Here is a 22750-nt window from a genome sequence, read left to right as displayed (position 1 = left end):
CCAAGCTCTACAGGAAAAAGAAGGGATTCACAAAGAAGGACATCAAGAAGGCGATTCAGTCCAAAACGATGCAAGCCAGTCCAAAAGTCAAAATCGACCTAATCTGCTACGGCTGCAACCAAAAGGGGCATATCAAAGCCAACTTTCCAAACTAAAAGGAAGCAAAGAAACAAAAGAAGAAGAAGGCACTCCAAGCAACATGGGATGAGTCTTCTTCAGAAGATTCCGACGAAGAGCTCAAGTAGACGAGCTTCCTTGCACTGACGGTCCGGGAACAAATCAACGAATCAGAGATCGAAAGCGAGTCAGAAGCCGAGTCCGAGCGAAGCAACAGATCCATATCCGTCTCCGAAGGACCTAAACCCACTATAAGTTCTTCTCAAATAGATAAACTTTACTGCTTAGTCAATTATTTAATGTGTAAATTAGCTAAATCGAATATCCGGGTCAAATCACTTCAAAAGGAGGTAACAACCCTTAAAGAAGTGACTAATCCTAGCTCTTTGACTGATACCTTTCAATTTGGAACCTTAACTCAAGTCCAAAAACTTGAGGAAGAGAATTCTAGCTTGACAAATCAAGTCAAGGAGCTAAAGAACACGTTGGAACGATTTGCTCTGAGTTCCAAGAATCTTGATCTGATTCTTGGAAAACAACAAGTCTTATACAACCGATCCGGACTTGGATTTAAGGCTAAACGTAAATATAAATCCTACTTATCTTTTGTTAATAGAACAAACAAGAAATTAGTCCAAGCATGGGTCCCCAAGTCGAACTTGATTAATCAAGTTGGACTTGGTCGATATTGGGCCCCCAAGGATCAAGTTCATTACCTTGATAGACCATATCGAGGCTATGATCCAGGGAAGCCAATAGAAAGACCATTTTTAGAATTGTTTGATGATTGCTTTTACTATTTTTATATAAATGCTTAGATTATGCTAGATTAAGGACCTAGGTGTAATTTACACTTAACTGGTTAGTACTAGAAGTTTCAAAAGGAAAATTAAATATATAATTTCTTTGAAAGGCTTTGTCTAGAAGTGGTGGATGATCTCATACCCAAGAAGGCCTAGTGTCTTGCCACAGCCTGAAAGCCAATCTTTGAAATGTATATTTAATTGACTAATTGAAAAACCTAAGTCTAACTCAAATGCAAATGAATCCTTAGACATAACCTAAATCTAAAGATAATCATCTCACAAAAATCTATAAGGTTCCCTACTTGATAACTTAGACTGGGTGAGATGGACCTAGGTAAAAAATGAGAATTTAATTAACTTAATCAAATTAACTAATTAATTAACTAACTTAACCAAATTAATTAAGTTAATCAAATTAACAAATTAATTAACTTAATCAAATTAACTAATTAATTAACTTAATCAAATTAAATAATTAATTAACTTAATCAAATTAACTAATTAATTAACTTAATCAAATTAACTAACTAATTTAACTTAATCAAATTAATTAACTTAACCTGATTAATTTAACTTAATCAAATTAACTAACTTAACCTAATTAATTAGTTTAATCAACTTTAATTAACCTAATTAATCAACCTTAATTCAATTTAATCAATTTAATAAATTTTAGTTAACTAATTTTAATCTTAATTAATTTAACAAATTTACCTTAACCTAAACTTAACTAACACTAACAAAAATAAAAACAAAAAGGGGGAAACAAGATACGCCTCGGCAAGGCGCCCTCGAAGGCGCCTCCAACACAAAGGAGGCGCCCTCGAGAGTGGCGGGAAACTTCCCGCCAACCCGTCTTAGGCGCCTCTGACCGAATATGAGGTGCCTCCCATACAACCTTCAGGGTGCCTTCAAGGGCAGTGAAGGCACCCTCAACACATGAATTTCCAGTGAACAGAGTCTTCACTGTTCACTGTTTTCTCGCAAAATCAACCACACCGAGGCACCTTTAACTCGAGTTTCTCCCCTCTAACTTCATCAAAGCCTCACAATGCCTCCTAGGTATACCCCAATCCATCTTAAATGTTTCTATATGCTTTTGTTGTGCATTCTTGTTGTTATATCCGTGCTTGTTTAAAACTAGGAAACGATGTAATATTGCGTCTACTTCCGGTAGTGCCCCATCCATTGATCCTAGGTTCCGCACTGAGTGACATAGGATTGAGTACATTGAGCATACATTTTCTCCAATTAAATGTAGATATTTGAATAGATCATTTTTTTATAAATATTGTCAGCCTGTGGTCCAAATGATTGAGCACTTTCAGCTTGGTAAGCTCGTTTACTGCAGTAATGCAGTAAATCAGGACTTATGTGCTCAGTTCTATAACAACCTTGAGAGGGTTGATGACCTGACCTATTCCACCAGAGTTGGTGGAAAGGATCTTCAGGTTACCCCTGCCTTGATATGTACTAGTCTAGGTCTTAGACCCTCTACATACCCCTTTTTGTGCTACCCTAGTAGGGATTTTCCATTTGGCGAGCTCTACTCCCACATTACATTAGATACACTCTATATTTATTTTTATGGGGAGGAGAGACCACCTGTAGTTTTTGACTTCATGTCACTCTCTCTTAGGGTCCAAGACTACATTATGTATCGAGTCCTGACTACATGTATTTTGCCGATCATATCTCGAGACGTCCCGAAGATGCATCCTTCTCATTCCTTCTTTTTGTATGCCTTATGTTAGTATTTAAATATAGACATAGTATTACACATGTTTCATAATATCATTCATGCGGCCAGTCTCGTTACGTCCCTTGTAGTCCACATGCCTTACTGTAATGTCCTGACATATATCTTCTCGACTTTAGAGATAGATACAACCCAGGGGCGGTTACCTCCCTTAGACCTTATGACGAGATCAGCCAGCATCACCTTAGGTTAGCTCATATAGACATCACCGCTCAGGGGACCCACGCATGGAGAGATGGGCCGTTGCCAGCTGATCTAGTCGAGGATGAGCTTGTTGCTCCAGTCGAGGGTGCTACTCCAACTGAGGGATTTGTCCCAGCTGGAGATGAGTTCTACTAGCCAGCCGAGGGAGAGGAGTGGTTAGAGTTCACAGATATTGAGATGTTTGGGGATCCTGTAGATCCATCACAGTCCTTGACTTCAGCCCAGCCCTCAACGTCAGCTCAACTCTCGAGTTCGCGATCCATCGAGGATCAACTCACTCATCTTGAGAAGTCTTCTGGGCAGTTACAGCGGACGGTCACGAACAGCTTTAGCTCACTCCGAGGAGAGATGACTGCTTTTCGAGGAGATATGACTGCTTTCTGGGATGCTTTGACCACCAGACTTGAGCAGTTCTTCCAGGCTCCGCGTGGCCTTGAACGATCACCACCGCCACCTGACGATGATCAGAGTTGATTAGACTATGCGCTGTATATGAGTAACATTTTATAGATAGTCTGTATTTGGTATATTTCATACTTATGCTTGATTGCCTAGGATTTCTTTTCATGTATATCTCCTGTTATATTGTTGTACTTGCTTTTAAATTCTAGGAAAAATATTTTTCAAAAAATTTAATTTTATTAGTTTTTCAAAATCTGGATTTAGCATAGGAACTTAACCCCTAGAGATCATGTACCCCTAGTTTCAACCAGAGCATCTCACAAGCACACTAAGTTTATCTTGCTTGTGTATGAAAATACTTAGAATGGTGTAAGATAAATAGTATACTGCTTGGACTTAAGAATGCTTGTGTCTGTGCATCGACATAAGTCTGGGCAATAAATACCATCTTATATTAATCAAATTAAGTTATCCTATCTTAGTCAAATCTAACTGGATCACTGACTTAACTTAACTAACCAAGTGGAAGCTATTGTCTTTTAGGTAAACAGCTAGTAGCTAATGGTTAGACATTTGGCTAAGGAAACTAAGTATTTAGTTTGAATTTTTAATTACTCATGCTTGGACTTTAGGACTTTAGAAAAGAAAACTAAGTTTTTCTTTAACAAAATTATCTTACTCTTTTTGGTTTTAAGTGAAAGTGGACTTAGCTAAAGTTATACAAATTGATACTATTTAAGCTAAGTACTTTTCAAATTTAACTAAATAAAATTGCTTTTTGAAACCCTAATGTGTTTTTTTTTGAAAAATTCCTTTTTAAAAAATATTCTTAAAGTTTTATCAATTTTTTTTTGCACTTTTTAAACTAAATTTTTTGAATTCAAATTTAGCTAAATTACTTTTCAAAGTCAAAAAAACTCTCCCTTAACTAAACTACTTTCCAAACTTAGTTTTTGAGCAAAACATTTTTTTAAGGAAAAGATTTTTTAATCTAAAGCTAAGTACTTTCTCAAAAAAGCAAATTATTTTTAAAAACTATGCTCCCTATTAAACTAATCTATGCTCCCTATTAAACTTTATGATTTGCTTACTTAACTTTTGATAAAGGTTTTCTTTAATCTATTCATTCACTTAGCTAAAAAGTCTTACAAGAAAATTTGTTCTAAAAGCTAAGTGTTTATCAAAATATTTTAAGTATTTATTCAACCTTCTATTAAACTCTTTTCTTTTTAAGCTAAGTTAGTTTTAGCTAAAAATTTTTTCTTCATATTTTTAAAAGCTATGTTCTTATAAGCTAAACTTTTATCACTCTTAAAACTTAGTCTTTATCAATTTGTTGACAAATCAAAATTTTTTAGCAAAGTGTTGTCAAACAACATTTTCTTACTCCTTCCCTCATAAAGTTTTTTTTGATATATGGCAAAGGGGGAGAATATAAGAAAATTCAAATCTAAAAGTCAAGTATAAAGAAAAGCTTTTATTAAGGGGGAGTTTTGCACTTAAATTTATTTATGCTTGCGTTGTTATTTAAATTCACTTATGCTTGCGCTATTCTTAAATTAATTCTTTATAGCATTATTATTTATTCTTTATGCCTTTTTACTTAACTTTGAATTTTTGTTGCCATAATCAAAATAGGGAAGATTGTTGGTACGGGAAGCATCTGACGATCGAACCTGAGTTTTGATAATGGCAAAGGATTCAAAGTGTTGGATCAGATGAGTGTGATAGAGGGGGGTGAATATTGCACTTTTAAAACTTTTCTTTTAATCATTTGAAACAAAGTTGTGCAGCAGAAAGTAAATGAGACTCGTTCGGTTACTTGGTTCGAAGTCTAGGTCGACTCCTACTCCAAGACCCGCGATTCTTGATCGCACCAATGGGCAATCCACTATAACTCTTCTTTCCGAAAATCACAGAAAGAAACAGTGCGTACAGATGAGCAAGATAGTAACTATTAAGTATTAAAAAAAAAAAATCAACAAGCATACCTGTCCACGTGCCCCCTTCCCCCTTCTTTTCCTCTTTTCTTCCCTTCCCCCACTGAACCTTGCAACCCCTCCTTCTTCTCTTTTCCTTGCTTCTCGTCAACAGTAGAAAAGGAGAAATCACAGCAGCTCCTTCTTTCTCTTCTCCGGTGGTGACGAAGGGTAGATCCCTTCCCTTTCTTCTTCTCCAGATTTGCTGTCACGCCCCCAGAGGAGTCCTTACCGAAAAATTTCAGCAACATCTCCCCTATATCGGTGACAATCTGAGACATACATACATACAAAATACATCAGCCACATACGGCTAGAAAATATCTACACAACCACGCAGTTATATAACCAGCCCACTCGGCTGGAACAGAAATAAATACAACCACGTAGTTATATAAACATATGAATCAGCCCACACGGCTGTACTAAATCAACACAGCGGAAAACATAAACAACGATCACAAAACATAAAGTAACTAACTGCTTGACACAATAATATCAAACCAAATACAAGAGAATACAAATACATAAACAAATACAAAACCCAAACTACAAATAACGTAAGAAATACCAAAAATCGTAAGGTCATCCTCGAATGTGACATGGGATTGGCGGACAGGATCTCCAGGCGATTCCATAACTCCTTTACCTGTTACCTGGTGAAATTACCAATGTGCGGGGTGGTGAGTATAAAAACTCAGCGGGTAATAGACAGATAGTGCATGAGTATGGTAAAGAACTAGAGATGCAAAGGTATACAGTCTCGTATGGAAATAGCAGATACTACAGTGATATCATAATAAGTGTCCATACCTGAAATCATATCCTAGGCTAGTGGTAGAAGGTAAAGTGTAGCAAAGTCCTGCTACAGTACTGCTCATAACTACATGGTATCATGTGAGGTATATACATGTCAACAGTAAGTAGGCCAGTGTCTAAACACATATCACAGGTATAAATCTCAACCTATGTAAGCATAACAGCATAAATAAACAACAATAGATAATCTAGCAACAGCAATATAAGTAAGCAACAACATAAGTCGGTATAATAACAACAGCATATGTACGGATGGTCACCCCGCCCACCTCTCTGCACCACGACCCCTGTATGGTCGAGAGGCCGGATCGATGACAATTGTACCACCCAAAGGCCGCCACTACTCTCGGGTGACCTGATGGACAGGTGCATGTAGCTAAATAGCTACGTCTGCGACGGGGTCCCTGCTGCTCACAACTCCAGCCATCACTACCCATGAGTAAGTGAGTGGGAGCATGACAAGACAAGCGGTATGCTTCAGCTACCACTACCCATGAGCGGCCGAGCGTGCGGCTCTAGCCAACGACCCTCTCAACCACAAGGGAGACATGGTCGACGGCATGCATGCAATGACATGATGCGAATAATGCAACAGTCATCATATATATATAAACAGAAACAGGTATGCTACATGAAGCCAGCATGCTCAGAAAGGTGTGTAAATAAACAGAAATCAAAGCAGGTAAACATGGTATCAGGTGTCCATATATCCAATACCTACTATCTAATGTCTGGTATCTGGTATCTGATACCTAGTAATATAGTATCTAGTGTCCGGTATCTGCTAAATATCATGAATAGCAACGGGAGACTGTATAGATACAGAACCGAGTAGCTCAAATATTGAGTTGAAGTATCAAGCGCAGGAAAATAAGAGTGGAGTCAAGATAAACATAGTAGCCATCTAAACATATAGCTCATGCACTAAGATCAATGTGCTAAAGAGATAAAGCAAGAAGTACCCGCCTTAAATGTATATCACGACACATAATCCCACGTCGAGATGCTCATCCCGAATCCAAGTCCTGCAGCAATCAATATGTTTATATTTTATTTAGCTAAATTCATATGAATTAAATAGCTAAATAAAACCCCTAACCCAATAGGTCCACTCCAATCAAATCTGATCTCTGACTAATCTTCCAAATCAACACATCCTTTAATCCAATAACAAATCCATCTCTCTAATATCAATTCATCTCATAATGATATCAACCCACAATAACCTATCACAAAATCGAATCTCTACCATACATCCACAACAACCTAACATTATCATCAATAACTAACCCAACCACCACATCTGATAACCCAACCAACAATCGATCCAATGATCCAAAGAATGATCACATAACAATCTATATCAACCAATCACTATCAACAACTAATTAACCAAAACAATACTTACCACTAGAAGTAAAACCTTAATCCTAAATCCACAATCTTTAAATAACAACTTACCATAGATTGGTGTCGACAGTACTAGGAGCCATCAAAGAGCCAAAACCGAAGCAACCACTGCTAGAAATCATGGGTATGATGCTTACTGCTGCCCACACCTCCATCACCTACCAACCCCATCAAAAAAAAAATCTATCAATTAACCTTCAATGAGATAAAAGATCAATTCATAACCTTACCCTAAATCAGTATCTGATTACTAGCCGGAACTCACTAGGGATGACAGTGCTCAGCTGGAGGCAACAGCAACACCAGAACGACATCGACAATGGTTGCTGGATTCACACCACAAAGAGAGCAACAACATAAATCGACGGTGAGGGTCGAGGCATCCCGCGAGAGAGGAGGAAAAAGGGTGGTGACGACCAGGATGGAGTGCAAGTGCCGACGATGATGGATTACCGATCCAGCGATCTAGGGCACGGGAAAATAGAGGTCTTGGATGCACATTCCCGGCGAGCCCCCGGCGTCCGCGACCCGGAGAGGGAGGGTCATGTGGCTGGACGGACTCGGTCAATCGATGGAGGAGAAGGAAGGCTCGATGGCTACACGGCGTCGGCGCGATCGAACTGTCCACAACGGAGATGTTAGGAGCAGAGCAACTGAAAACTCGCGCAAAGGCTCAAAAGAGGAGAAAAGCTTCCACACCTCAGGAGGGAGAAGGAGACGGAGAGGGAGGCTCGACCGACAGCATCGGCGATTGGGACGGAGGAATCGCCGGAGAGGAACAAGGGTTTTCGGAAGAAGGAAATCAAGGAATCGAGAAAGGAATGAGATGTGTGCGGCGTTGAGGCCTGAGGGGAAGAGTTAGAGCAGGGTTTATAACCTATATACCTAGGATTTAATTTATTAAACCCTAAGTTAATTCCTCAATCAACTCTCACTTAAATGGTGTTCCAAACAGGCTTCCAATTAGCCCCACCGGTTCATCCCCTCAACACGTGTCATACGAACTCCGTTTAAATCCCATAAAATTTCTAAAAATTACTAAAAATTCCAATAAGATTATTTGTCAAATAACCTTATTATTTAATTATTATTATTTGGGTACCGTATTTTACATTTGCAACCCCCTTCTCTCTTTTTCTCTTCTCCGACGGCAACAAGCTCCCCCTTCCTTGCTGTCCTGCTTCTTGGCAGCATCGTCGGAGCTCCTCGAAGTGTGCCAGAGCCTGTCGGACCACCAGAAAAGAGGGGGAAAGAAAATCCCTAGTTGCTGTCTTCTTTTCCAGCCAAGCACAGTAGCCACCGGAGCTAGCTGTGGCCTTTGCCAGAGCTCGCCGAGGCTACCGGTAAAGAGAGGAAGACCCACCATTTCCATCTTCCTTTGTTTTCAACCTTCCCTAACTGCCATAGCTACCTTTTGTTTCCCCAACAGCAGCCCTAGCTGCTGTCCTTTTCTTGGCAGCACTGTCGAAGTTCGCCGGAGCTAGCTAAGGCGGCCAACGACGAAGGGAAAGCAACCCTAGTTGCTGCCCTCATTTCCAGCAGCCACACAAAACCCTTAGAAGGTATATTTTAGGTTACTTTTGGTTAAATTGATGTGTAGTTAGAAGAGTTATCTAGATTAGAACAGATTTTGTATTTAGGAATGCGAAGTGGTACGAGGTATCGAGATCAAAATAATTCACTGATTTTGAATCAGAGATAATGTGTAGATTTTAGGTCATTATTATTATTAGATAGTATTTTGATTATTTAAGTTATGTTTGATATTGTGTTTGTAGATCCGAGCTCGAGTGGAGCACGGTGACCTGCCGATACTCGGAGATTTTTGCTGTATATAAGGTGGATACATCTACTCTTGTCTATTTCCTTGTGCATGAATAAATATATAAATTGGAATATGTATATGTTGTATTATTGTTTTCAAAATGAGAATTAAACTGATATTATAAATAGCGAAATGGGTTAAAATATTAAAATTATTGGAGGGTAAACAATTAATATTATTTCTTGTTCACATGTGAGTTCATATTGGGATTGATATGGGAAGGGTGGTTTTTTTTTTTAAATTAAAGAAATATTCTGAATTATTCTTCTGTTGATACCTTGTCTCTTTTGACTTGCTTGACCTTTATACTTCATGCTTTTGATGCTCTATCTGTTGATACTTGTAGCTTTTTATCTGTGGACCCTATAATGATAAATTAATAGATTTGATATGAAAATATTACCTTGATTGAACATTCAATATGAAAAGAGAATAATCATGATAAATGGATGAATATAATCATAACGGTGAATTAATAAAGATAGTAAATGAAGAATTAAAAAGTGAAGACTATGAGCCTAGCTTTATACCAGAGCTCTATATATTAGAGTACTGGACCGCCCACATGTTATTGTGGTAGCGCGGCGGCCGCGGTCCAATGTATCTGACCGTACACCCGAGGCGTGTTGACGTGATGTAGCCCTCGGTCAGTGTTTATTATGTCTTCCACCGGTGAGGGCTGATAGCCCGTACGTCAGATGACGTATGCGACAGTTTTATACTCTTAGGAGGCTTTTAGCCTATCCATATGATATTTCACTCTGATGATATTGGCTCCAGTGATTCACTTTTTAGTTGATTTATCAGATTCAGACTATTAATATACATGTTGATCTTACCATGATAACTTATAATTGAGTGATTAAATAATAAGATTGAAGAATTGATTTTATTAATGATGACAAGTGATGATAAGGTGAAGATCCCAAACTCTATCTAAAAATTTTTACCTGATTATAGATAATGAAAAGATGATTATACCTATATATGTATAAATGTAGAACTTTAAGAATAATCCTAAAGTTGTAACAAAAGATGATGATTTATTCTACTTCCTTAACTTCTTCAATAAGATTAAATTCATGCACATCTTTCTTGAGTATCCACTTAGCCATTTGGCTAATTTGCTACATTCCTTGGTCTCCAGTTTTGCAGACACAGGGATTCTTTTGATATTATAGTTGATTTTGGACTTTCATAGAGTTGCTCAGAGATCTCGACGTGCTGATTTTCTGGTTTGTTTTACTTTTGTTTCGCTGTATTTACATTTTGAAATTTTGTTACAGATGTCATTTATCTGTATAGTAAGTGTAGTTTATAGAAACTATGACATATACATATAGTTGATACATTTCGTGGTTATGTTGTTTCTATTGTATTTATGTTCCAGTCGTGTGGGCTGATGAATCTGTTGTTTATGTTTATATATTGTGATGTATGTATGTATGCTTCATATTGTCACCGATACAGGGGAGATGCTGTCGGATTTTTGTCTGGCAGGGACTTCTCTGGGGGAGTGACAATTTTATTGGTATCAGAGCTCAGTTTTTCATTTTTTTTGTTTGTGGGTTTTGGTTTTATTTCAAGATTTTTTCGGTTTATGTAGTTCTCGATCAAAGAAATTTTTATACAAGTCGAGTTGTATCTTTGAGCTATAGGATTTACGGGTCATTCTTTGTTTTAATTATCTTGATTATAAATGATTATTGAAAATTTTCATCTGATTTTATAGGCAATGCCACGAGCCCATGGTCGCGGTTGGGGCAGTAGCCGTGCTCGTAGTTGCAGTCGTGGTTGCGACAGTGGTAGTGGTCGCGGTCGTGGTCGTGCATGTTAGCGTGCCACTACTACTGATCATGGTTTGGATGAGGCTCCTATCTCCCCATCTGAGTTGATACCAGGAGCTCAGGTTGGTCCCAGTATTGGAGTTGGTGGTGAGGGACAACCTCATCTTGTTGCAGCTCAGGTAACCGTACCAGTCATTCCTACAGCATCGCTTATTATGGAAAAGGCCCGTATTCCTTTGCTTGCTAGTTCAGCAAAGGATCGTTTTATGCTGTTCCATGGAGGCACCGATCCTTGGGTGGCGCGTACATGGTTGGAGGATATTGAGGGCACTTTTGGGTATATGTCCTATTCAGACACAGAGAAGGTAGAGCTAGCCGCTTATCATTTTCGAGGACAAGCATCCACATGGTGGAAGATGCAAAAGACAGTCTTTGGGGATCAGATTATCTCTTGGCAGTCTTTTCGAGAGACGTTCGAGAGACAGTATTTTCCTGCAGCATTTTGTGTTGCTCGACGCCAGGAATTCATGAGTCTCAAGCAGGGTGACCGAAGCGTGCTAGACTATAGTGCAGAATTTAGCAGACTTGCTGAGTTTTGCCCACATATGGTTGCTCAGGACTCAGACCGTATGTTTCACTTTACACAGGGACTGGCAGCATATATTCGGATCAGGATGTCTGGATTTCCTGTTACTACTTATCGAGAGGCACTTGATCGAGCCATATTTATTGAGATGACTCAGCAGCAAGTCTCTCAAGAAAGAGAAGTCAGCCGACAGACCTCGCAGAGCTCACACTCTAGACAGCAGAGTCGAGGTCGTCGATCTCGTGGTCAGGATACAACTAGAGAGTCTTCACGGTCACGAAAGGTGGCCAAAGTATCACAGGGATCTAGTCGCCCAATTCCATCACAGCGGGGCCAGATATCAGTGAAGTGTTTTCAATGTGGTGCACCAAATCACCTGGCATCAGAATGTCCACTGGATAAGAGTATATGCTTCTACTGTAAACTGCCAGGACATATGCAGAAAGATTGCACCTTGAAGGCACAACATCAAGCAGGAGGATCACAGTCTCAACAGGCTCGACCTACCTCACGACCTCCACAATCTCGGCAGCAGAAAGGCCCATAGAGATCTCAGCAGTCTCAGCAACGAAATCCCCCACCTACACAGTCTGCTCACCAGCCACAACTCTATCATTTGCAGTCTCAGGTGGAGAGTGAGTATCACTTAGTACCTCCACTTCAGCAGTATCTGCCAGCTCCATCTCAACAGTATTTGCCAGCTCCATCTCAATAGTACTTGCCAGCCCCATCTCAGCAGTATTTGGTAGCTCCACCTCAGCAGTACTTGCTACCTCCACCCCAGCAGTACTTGCTACCTCCACCCCAGCAGTATCAGCCACCATTATCTTATCAGCCTTCGACCCAGTCATACCAGCCTTTGCAGGATCAGAGTCAGCCCTCTTCTTCTATCCAGAGGGGTCAGCCATCAGGTCTTGAGCCGGGACATGTTTATGCTTTGACCCGTGAGGAGGCACAGCGAGCTAGAGGATCTGTTATCCGAGGTATTATTTCCGTTTATAGTATTCCTGCGGATATATTGATAGATACGGGTAGCTCGCATTCCTTTATTTCTCCTGAATTTATATGCAAAATTGGGAGGATCCCAACTCTTCGACCTTCTGGATTAGCAATATTGACACCATCAGGTGGAGTATTGATGTCAGATCAGGAGATCAAGAGTTGTCCTTTAAATTTCGATAGCCATATCCTTACAGTGGATCTCCAGGTGCTAGAGATGACTGAATTCGATATTATTTTGGGTATGGATTGATTGTCAGAGCATCATGCCACTGTCGATTGTCGAGCCAAAGTGGTGACTTTTCAACCCTTAGATCAATCATCATGGGAATTTATTGGGATCAATGATCGAGGGGTATCTATTATCTCAGCTCTCCAGGCTCAACAGTTGTTGGCTCGGGGATGCAAGGGGTATCTCTTGTCTTTAGTGAGTTCCAATGTGGATAGTTCTATCCAGCTTTCTGATGTCCACATAATATGTGAATATTCCGACGTATTTCCTGAAGAACTTCCTGGCTTGCCACCTCAGCGACAGGTAGAGTTTGCCATTGAGTTGCTTCCTGGCACAACTTCAATATCGAAAGCTCCATATCGGATGACGCCAAGAGAACTGGAGGAACTAAAGATCCAGCTTCAGGAGTTGCTAGACAAGGGTTTTATCCGTCCTAGTGTTTCTCCTTGGGGTGCTCCGGTGCTCTTTGTTAAGAAAAAGGATGGATCCTTAAGGCTCTGCATTGATTATAGGCAGTTAAACTCAGTAACTATCAAGAACAAGTATCCTCTACCTAGAATAGATGATTTATTTGATCAGCTTAAAGGTACCTGTGTGTACTCAAGGATTGATTTAAGATCAGGCTATCACCAGTTACGGGTTAGAGATACAGATATTCAGAAGACTGTCTTCCATACTCGGTATGGACATTATGAGTTTTTGGTAATGTCGTTTGGGCTTACCAATGCTCCTGCAGCTTTTATGGATCTGATGAACCGGGTATTCTTAGAATATTTAGACCGATTTGTTATTGTCTTTATTGATGACATTCTGGTATATTCGCGATCAGAAGAGGAGCACGAACAACATCTCAGAATAGTTCTAGAAACTCTACGGAAGGAACGCTTATATGCTAAGTTCAGTAAATGTGCTTTTTGGCTGAGTTCTGTGGGATTTCTAGGGCATGTAATCTCTAGCAAAGGGATTTCAGTAGATCCCCAGAAGATTGAAGGAGTTGACCGATGGGAACAACCAAAGTCAGTGCAGGAAATCCGTAGCTTTCTCGGATTAGCTGGGTACTATCGGAGATTTGTGGAAGGATTTTCTGGTATTGCTGCACCTTTGACTCGATTAACTAGAAAAGGAGTCAAGTTTACTTGGTCTGAGGCTTGTGAAGCAAGCTTCCAAGAGCTCAAGCAGAGATTGGTGAGTGCTCCAGTATTAGCTATTCCCTCTGGAGATGATGGATTCATTCTTTACACGGATGCATCTATTCAAGGATTAGGGGGAGTTTTGATGCAGTATGATAGAGTAGTAGCTTATGCTTCTCGTCAGCTAAAAGATCATGAGAAGAATTATCCCATACATGATTTAGAATTAGCAGCCATCATTTTTGCCCTTAAAATTTGGAGACATTATCTTTACGGTATTACCTTTGAGATATTCACCGATCACAAGAGTCTGAAATATCTTTTCACTCAGAAAGAGTTAAACCTTCGACAGAGAAGGTGGATGGAGTTTCTGAAAGACTATGACTGCACTATCAACTACCATCCTGGAAAAGCTAATGTAGTCGCAGATGCATTGAGCAGGAAGTCTAGAGGAGTATTGGCAACTCACAGGGTGGCAGTTACAGATCTAGTCAGACAGTTTTCAGAGTTAGATTTAACTGAAGTAGGGCAAACACAGCGTGGTATACTGGTCTCCTTGATCGCACAGTCCCCATTGGTGGAGCGGATTAAGGAAAGTCAAATGGAAGACCAGTATCTCAGATCTATAGCTAGTGAGTTGGAGTTAGGCCCCAAGCCAGAATTCACACGTGATATGGATGGATCTCTTCGGTTCCGAAGCAGATTATGTGTCCCAGAGGTACATCCTGTTAAGGAGGATCTCCTTCGAGAAGCCCACCGATCGAGATTTGCAGTTCATCCTGGTGGTACACGGATGTATCAAGACTTAAAGCGATCATATTGGTGGAAAGGTATGAAAAGAGATATTGCAGACTTTGTAGCTCGGTGTCTAGTTTGCCAGCAAGTTAAGGCAGAACACCAGAGACCGGCCGGGTTACTTCAGAAGATTGCAGTGCCGGAATGGAAGTGGGAGCATGTCACTATGGATTTTGTCACGGGGTTACCAAGGACCCAGAGGAGACATGATTCAATCTGGGTGATTGTCGATCGGTTAACTAAATCCGCACATTTCTTACCGATTCGTAAGACAGAATCTCTAGATCGTCTAGCAGAGTTATATTGCAAAGAAATTACTAAACTCCATGGTATTCCCCTCAGTATTATTTCTGATAGAGATCCACGTTTTAGTTCGAGATTCTGGCAAAGTTTCCAAAAGGCGTTGGGAACCGAGCTGCGCTTTAGCACCGCTTTTCATCCTCAGACTAATGGACAGTCAGAGCGCACTATCCAGACTCTAGAGGATCTGTTGCGTGCTTGTGTGCTAGATTTTGGGGGTAGTTGGGAGGACCACCTACATTTGGTAGAGTTTGCTTATAATAACAGTTACCACTCTGCTATTCAAATGGCACCGTTTGAGGCACTTTATGGCAGAGCATGTAGATCTCCTATCTTATGGGATGAGGTCGGTGAACGTCAACTCTTGGGCCCTCAGAGTGTTCAGCAAGATGCTGAACTAGTACGAACTATTAGACAAAGACTGTTGACTGCTCAGAGTCGTCAAAAGAGTTACGCAGATAAAAGACGAAGAATGTTAGAATTCACATTAGGTGATCACGTATTTCTTCGTGTTTCACCCATAAAAGGAGTTAAGAGATTTGGGTTAAAAGGGAAGTTAGCACCCAGATTTATCGGACCTTTCCAGATTCTTGAGCGGATTGGTGTTGTTGCATATTGACTTGCGTTACCCCCAGCTTTAGCAGGAGTACATAATGTCTTTCATGTTTCTATGCTGCGGAAGTATGTTCCGGATCCGACACATGTCTTGAAGGATCTTATAGTTCTCCTACAGTCTGATGCGACATACGAAGAATTCCCTGTTCGTATACTAGATCGCAAGGAACATCGATTGCGGAACAAATGCCTCCGTCTCGTAAAGATTGGGTGGAAACACCACTCTGATCAAGAAGCAACTTGGGAGCGTGAGGAGGATATGCGTATCAGATATCCTCATTTATTTACCTCAGGTATCAATTCTCCTCAATTACTTAAATTTGGAGACCAAATTTCTTTTAGTGGGGGAGAATGTTAAGTATTAAAAAAAAACAATTCAACAAGCCATACCTGTCCACGTGCCCCCTTCCCCCTTCTTTTCCTCTTTTCTTCCCTTCCCCCACCGAACCTTGCAACCCCTCCTTCTTCTCTTTTCCTTGCTTCTCGTCAACAGCAGAAAAGGAGAAATCGCAGCAGCTCCTTCTTTCTCTTCTCCGGTGGTGACGAAGGGTAGATCCCTTCCCTTTCTTCTTCTCCAGATTTGCAACCCCCTTCTCTCTTTTTCTCTTCTCCGATGGCAACAAGCTCCCCCTTCCTTGCTGTCCTGCTTCTTGGCAGCATCGTCAGAGCTCCTCGAAGTGTGCCGGAGCCCGTCGGACCACCAGAAAAGAGGGGGAAAGAAAAGCCCTAGTTGCTGTCTTCTTTTCCAGCCAAGCACAGCAGCCACCGGAGCTAGCTGTGGCCTTCGCCAGAGCTCGCCGAGGCTGCCGGTAAAGAGAGGAAGACCCACCATTTCCATCATCCTTTGTTTTCAACCTTCCCTAACTGCCATAGCTACCTTTTGTTTCCCCAACAGCAGCCCTAGCTGCTGTCCTTTTCTTGGCAGCACTGTCGAAGTTCGCCGGAGCTAGCTAAGGCGGCCAACGACGAAGGGAAAGCAACCCTAGTTGCTGCTCTCATTTCCAGCAGCCACACAAAACCCTTAGAAGGTATATTTTAGGTTGCTTTTGGTTAAATTGATGTGTAGTTAGAAGGGTTATCTAGATTAGAACAGATGTTGTATTTAGGAATGCGAAGTGGTACGAGGTATCGAGATCAAAATAATTCACTGATTTTGAATCAGAGATAATGTGTAGATTTTAGGTCATTATTATTATTAGATAGTATTTTGATTATTTAAGTTATGTTTGATATTGTGTTTGTAGATCCGAGCTCGAGTGGAGCACGGTGACCTGCCGATACTCGGAGATTTTTGCTGTATATAAGGTGGATACATCTACTCTTGTCTATTTCCTTGTGCATGAATAAATATATAAATTGGAATATGTATATGTTGTATTATTGTTTTCAAAATGGGGATTAAACTGATATTATAAATAGCGAAATGGGTTAAAATATTAAAATTATTGGAGGGTAAACAATTAATATTATTTCTTGTTCACATGTGGGTTCATATTGGGATTGATATGGGAAGGGTGTTTTTTTTTTTAAATTAAAGAAATATTCTGAATTATTCTTCTGTTGATACCTTGTCTCTTTTGACTTGCTTGACCTTCATACTTCATGCTTTTGATACTCTATCTGTTGATACTTGTAGCTTTTTATCTGTGGACCCTATAATGATAAATTAATAGATTTGATACGAAAATATTACCTTGATTGACCATTCAATATGAAAAGAGAATAATCATGATAAATGGATGAATATAATCATAACGGTGAATTAATAAAGATAGTAAATGAAGAATTAAAAAGTGAAGACTATGAGCCTAGCTTTATACCAGAGCTCTATATATTAGAGTACTGGACCGCCCACATGTTATTGTGGTAGCGCGGCGGCCGCGGTCCAGAGTATCTGACCGTACACCCGAGGCGTGTTGGCGTGATGTAGCCCTCGGTCAGTGTTTATTATGTCTTCCACCGGTGAGGGCTGATAGCCCGTACGTCAGATGACGTATGCGACAGTTTTATACTCTTAGGAGGCTTTTAGCCTATCCATATGATATTTCACTTTGATGATATTGGCTCCAGTGATTCACTTTTTAGTTGATTTATCAGATTCAGACTATTAATATACATGTTGATCTTACCATGATAACTTATAATTGAGTGATTAAATAATAAGATTAAAGAATTGATTTTATTAATGATGACAAGTGATGATAAGGTGAAGATCCCAAACTCTATCTAAAAATTTTTACCTGATTATAGATAATGAGAAGATGATTATACCTATATATGTATAAATGTAGAACTTTAAGAATAATCCTAAAGTTGTAACAAAAGATGATGATTTATTCTACTTCCTTAACTTCTTCAATAAGATTAAATTCATGCACATCTTTCTTGAGTATCCACTTAGCCATTTGGCTAATTTGCTACATTCCTTGGTCTCCAGTTTTGCAGACACAGGGATCCTTTTGATATTATAGTTGATTTTGGACTTTCATAGAGTTGCTCAGAGATCTCGACGTGCTGATTTTCTGGTTTGTTTTACTTTTGTTTCGCTGTATTTACATTTTGAAATTTTGTTACAGATGTCATTTATCTGTATAGTAAGTGTAGTTTATGAAAACTATGACATATACATATAGTTGATACATTTCGTGGTTATGTTGTTTCTATTGTATTTATGTTCCAGCCGTGTGGGCTGATGAATCTGTTGTTTATGTTTATATATTGTGATGTATGTATGTATGCTTCATATTATCACCGGTACAAGGGAGATGCTGCCGGATTTTTGTCTGGCAGGGACTCCTCTGGGGGCGTGACAGTGACAATCTACTAGCTTATTGATAAGAAAATACAATGCAAGCTAAAAATGATATATCGACAAATTATAGAATTTGAAGCTTGGTCGGTACTTCCGAACGGAGTATCTTGAAGAGTTGTAGAAGACTTGTAGCACGAGTAGCTTGCGTAGAGGAGAGCTTTTTGTCGATCAGTAAAAGATTGCATTGCCTCAGACCTCGAGCTTCTTTTTATAAGAGAGTCTATGTTCGGTCGACTGATCCTTGGGTTTTATCGACCGAACCAGCTTGCTTCCTTTCTGGCAGAGATCCGATGCTGATTCGATCTTCGGCATTAATTGTTCATTAAGGGTTCGGTCGACCAACTCCTATGTTTGGTCGACTGAACAGACTCCTTCCTTGTCCGTCGAGATTTGTCGAACTTCACATTTATTACTGCATTAATGGTTGATGGTTCGGTCGACCGTTAATCCAGTTTGGTCGATCGATCAGTGTAGTTTCCTTCTGTTTCTGATCGTTGTTGATCGACCGATGAAGCTTTGACCTGACTCTGGTCTCTTCTGGTCTGATCTGAAAACTGCTTTGATTTTATCTTATTCGGTCGACCGATCTGGCCGAATCTACAAAACAGTGTTAGACAATAATCCTGCAAAACAGATGTTAGCACAGTAATACATGAGTAGTAATATGCATGAGTAGTGTTAGACCGATATGGCCGAATTTACAAAACAGTGTTAGACAATAATCTTGCAAAACAGATGTTAGCACAGTAATACATGATTTTATCTTATTCGGTCGACCGATCTGGCCGAATCTACAAAATAGTGTTAGACAATAATCCTGCAAAACAGATGTTAGCACAGTAATACATGAGTAGTAATATGCATGAGTATAACAGTTAGGACTGTCTTGATCTCAACTTGGAAACCTTCCCGGTTTCTTCAGTTGGATCAGCGACCTTAGGTTGTTCCCTTTAGGAACCTGACCTCACTGTTGCTCCTCCAGTTGTTTACTTTAACGTACCTGCCAAATTTTAATCCTCCAGATCTAGTTTGGACTTTTCACTTAGCCTTGATTGACTCGCCAGGACTTTTCTCTTGATCTTCGGTCCTCCAGACCTCTCGATCACACCGCCAAGCGTCGGGTCCTCTTGACCCACTTGGACTTTCACCTGGGTTCCACGATCTGCTAAGACTTCTCCTGCCTAGCCTCCAACTAGGTCTTTCTCGATTTGAGTAAACAACCTGTGCACTCAGTCAACTTGTTAGATCACAATAAGACTTAACTTGAACCTTTGACAACATCAAAACTTAGGTTTGATTTTGGTGCAACCTGCACCAACAATCTCCCCCTTTTTTATATTTGGCAACTATGGTTCAAAGTTAAGTTAAAAAATATAAAAATTAAATGAACAAGAAATTTTAATTTTAACTCTCTCCGTTTGACACACATCAAAAATAGGAGAAAACTTACAAACCAATGAGTAAGAATTTTAGAAAGAAAATAAAACCTTTGATTACAAAAAGTTAAAGTTTAAATATTAGCAACTCAGTTTAATTTTGAAACTATTTCAAAAATTAAAATTTTTCAAAGTATACAAAGTTTTAAAATATAGCAATTTTTGAATGAAGAATATTTGAAGATTATAACAAGTTTTAATAAAGATAACTCTTTCGAAAAATATAAAATTCAAAAATTATTTGAAAAGTTAAAGAAGTTAAGATAAAATTTAGTAAAGTTAAAGTGGAACAAATCTTATTTATTTATTATTATTTTTAAATAGAAGTAAGAGAAAAATATTTAGAAAGAGTAAAATTTTAAAAAATATAAAGATTCATTGAAAAGTTAAAGAGATTTTTTTTAATTACTATCAAGTTATATGAAAATAATATTAAACATTATGAAAGATTTGAGAAACGTAAAATTTAAAAAATCGCCACTAAGTTGAAAAAATACAGTAATACTTCTTAAAAATAATTTTGAAAATAATTTTATAAAAAGGAAAATATTTTGAAAATTTGTAAGGTAAAATTTTAAAATTTTAGCTCGAAGCTCTCCCTAAAATTGATAATATCCTAAAAGTCCAAGCATGATTAGAAAAACTAAAAAATGTCCTTATGATGAAATGTCCAACCGTTGTACAAAGCTAACTACCACAGGATAGTAGCTATAGATTTGGGTTGGTCAATTTGAGTATTTAAGACTAACTAGGTTGTTACTAGTTAGTTAACTCAAATTGATCTATGTCTGTTGTTTAAAGCCCAGATTTATAGTGATGCACTGACATAAGCATATAAAATCTTAGGCTAGGTCCTAAGTATCTCACCCACTCTAAGTTGTACAAGCAAGGAAACCTACTGTGCTTGTGAGATGCTGGCTCATAAAACTATAGAATCATGTAATTCTACGTTAAAGACCTAGGCTACTCCAGAAAGATAAAAGATTTGAAATAGGGTTTTAAAAAATAAAATTTGAAAGGGGGATTTTTATAAAAATAATTTGAAAAACTACTAAGTAATATTTTTGAAAGCATGTTAAGAACCCTACTCTATGAAGATACTTAAAGACACTTAAAGAAGGCTTATAACTCAGAGATATCGAAGAACATACATAGCCATAAAGCAAAGTACTTAATAGATACAATAAATCAGAAGTAACAATGCTAAAAATCACTTCTCCTCGTCCTCATCATCTCGAAAATAAGCAAACAGCCTCCGCTGCTCTCTCTCTCTCTAATGCACTAGTACGATCCATCATCTCCTGACTGAAGTCTACAATTTGACCTTGGAGGGAGTTGTACTGATTATCCATCTTCATCTCTAAGGAGGTAAACTGACTAAAAATGTCATCACGAAGACGAGTAAAGAAGTCACTAGTCGGTGGGGGAGGCGCATATGAACTGCTTTAAGCCATATCAAAATAAGGCGTTAATGCAAATCCTGGATCAATGATCTAGGGAATAGGTGCGTCAACTGGAATCAGATCATCCACAGCAACAGCATCCTCGTCAGCCGGTGGAACATAATGTGGATGGGTTCGTTTATACACAAGGCCCTCGGCGCTAGTTCGAATCCCAACCAAAGATAATTGCCTAATCCCGACAAGATCGAAATTAGACAATTCAATTAGCTCACCGTGGTGAACTCCAACCCCTAAAGAAGCAATGTACACAATGAGAATGTTGGGTTTTTCGGGCCGCGAAAATCGCTTTTCGCGTCGTGGAAACCCCGAATCACCCAAAGCCGTAGAATCCGTGCAAGGAAAAATTTTGAAAACACAAGTACGAGTTATAAACAACGATCTACAGTAGATCTACAAAGGAAAATACTTTATACCTTTGATGCGAGCCCTTTCGCGTTCCCGCTCGTCCAAGGTGTTGTCGGATCTCGAGAGTGTCAACGTAGACACTCCTCTAATGATATCCACACGAACAAGGAGTGTCTCTCACACTCAAATGATGGAGAAGAGAGCCCCAAGTGTGCTAGCACTTTCTAGAGCTCTCGGATGGGATTGGAAAGGAAGAAAAAGAGAGAGTACAAAAGAAACTCATACACTCAAGTAGTAGTATCCCTCCTTTGTGACCTTCACTCTTCCTTTGCTCTTGGAATTCACTCAACCACCTTCTCCTCTCTTGGAAGTTCACGGCAACAGCAGCAAGGAGGAGGAAGAAAGCTAGGAAGAAGATGAGACAATTACCACACATCAATTGCCACAAAACCAAAAACTCCTTTGCATTAGTGTGGCCGGCCACACACATAACTCCCTCATTTAATGTGGCCGACCACATTAAATGGAATGGGAAGTGTTGTAACCTCCATGAGGTGGCATGTGATGTGGCAAGGATGAGTCATCCTTATGATGTGGCAACACATCAAGTCAAACTTGATGTTTCAACTTCTACTTGGTCAAGTCAAACTTGACCAATTGTCTTCCTTGTTGAGTTAAATCCAACCTTTGATTCAAGTCAATTTCAATTTAATGAATCTCAATTCATTAATATAAATTGACTCAATGAATCAAATTTAAATTAGACTCATTCAACAATTGAAACTAATTGAGTCTAACTCAATAAGTCTAATTTGAATCCAATCTTTGGTGCATCATATGAACCTAATCTAATTGGTTCATCATATGAACCTAATCTCCATCCACTTGTTCTTTGTGTGTGACCCAATAGGTTCTTGTAACGTTGGCAA

At 39.3% G+C, this 22750-nt stretch overlaps 3 long non-coding RNA genes across 4 annotated transcripts; 2 read left to right on the top strand and 1 right to left on the bottom strand.

Annotated features, from left to right (window-relative positions):
- Positions 1-5755: 5755 nt before the first annotated feature.
- Positions 5756-8337, bottom strand: LOC121994531. 2 transcript variants are annotated; one of them, XR_006115765.1, is made up of 4 exons: positions 8196-8337; positions 7727-8116; positions 7548-7654; positions 5756-5923 (listed from the first exon to the last, which is right to left on the bottom strand). It is a non-coding gene; the product is annotated as an uncharacterized LOC121994531 (long non-coding RNA). The 2 variants fall into 2 exon arrangements; XR_006115764.1 differs by lacking the exon at positions 5756-5923 and adding an exon at positions 7052-7111.
- Positions 8338-8993: 656 nt separating this feature from the next.
- LOC121994530 lies at positions 8994-10486 on the top strand. The gene is made up of 3 exons (XR_006115763.1): positions 8994-9058; positions 9275-9335; positions 10469-10486. It is a non-coding gene; the product is annotated as an uncharacterized LOC121994530 (long non-coding RNA).
- Positions 10487-16759: 6273 nt separating this feature from the next.
- LOC121994529 lies at positions 16760-18230 on the top strand. The gene is made up of 3 exons (XR_006115761.1): positions 16760-16793; positions 17010-17070; positions 18203-18230. It is a non-coding gene; the product is annotated as an uncharacterized LOC121994529 (long non-coding RNA).
- The last annotated feature ends 4520 nt before the right edge of the window (positions 18231-22750 follow it).

Source organism: Zingiber officinale, chromosome 6A, assembly GCF_018446385.1.
Source record: "Zingiber officinale cultivar Zhangliang chromosome 6A, Zo_v1.1, whole genome shotgun sequence".
Taxonomy (NCBI): domain Eukaryota; kingdom Viridiplantae; phylum Streptophyta; class Magnoliopsida; order Zingiberales; family Zingiberaceae; genus Zingiber; species Zingiber officinale.
The sequence above is the reverse complement of the archived record's forward strand: the minus strand, read 5'-3'. Positions and strand labels throughout refer to the sequence as shown.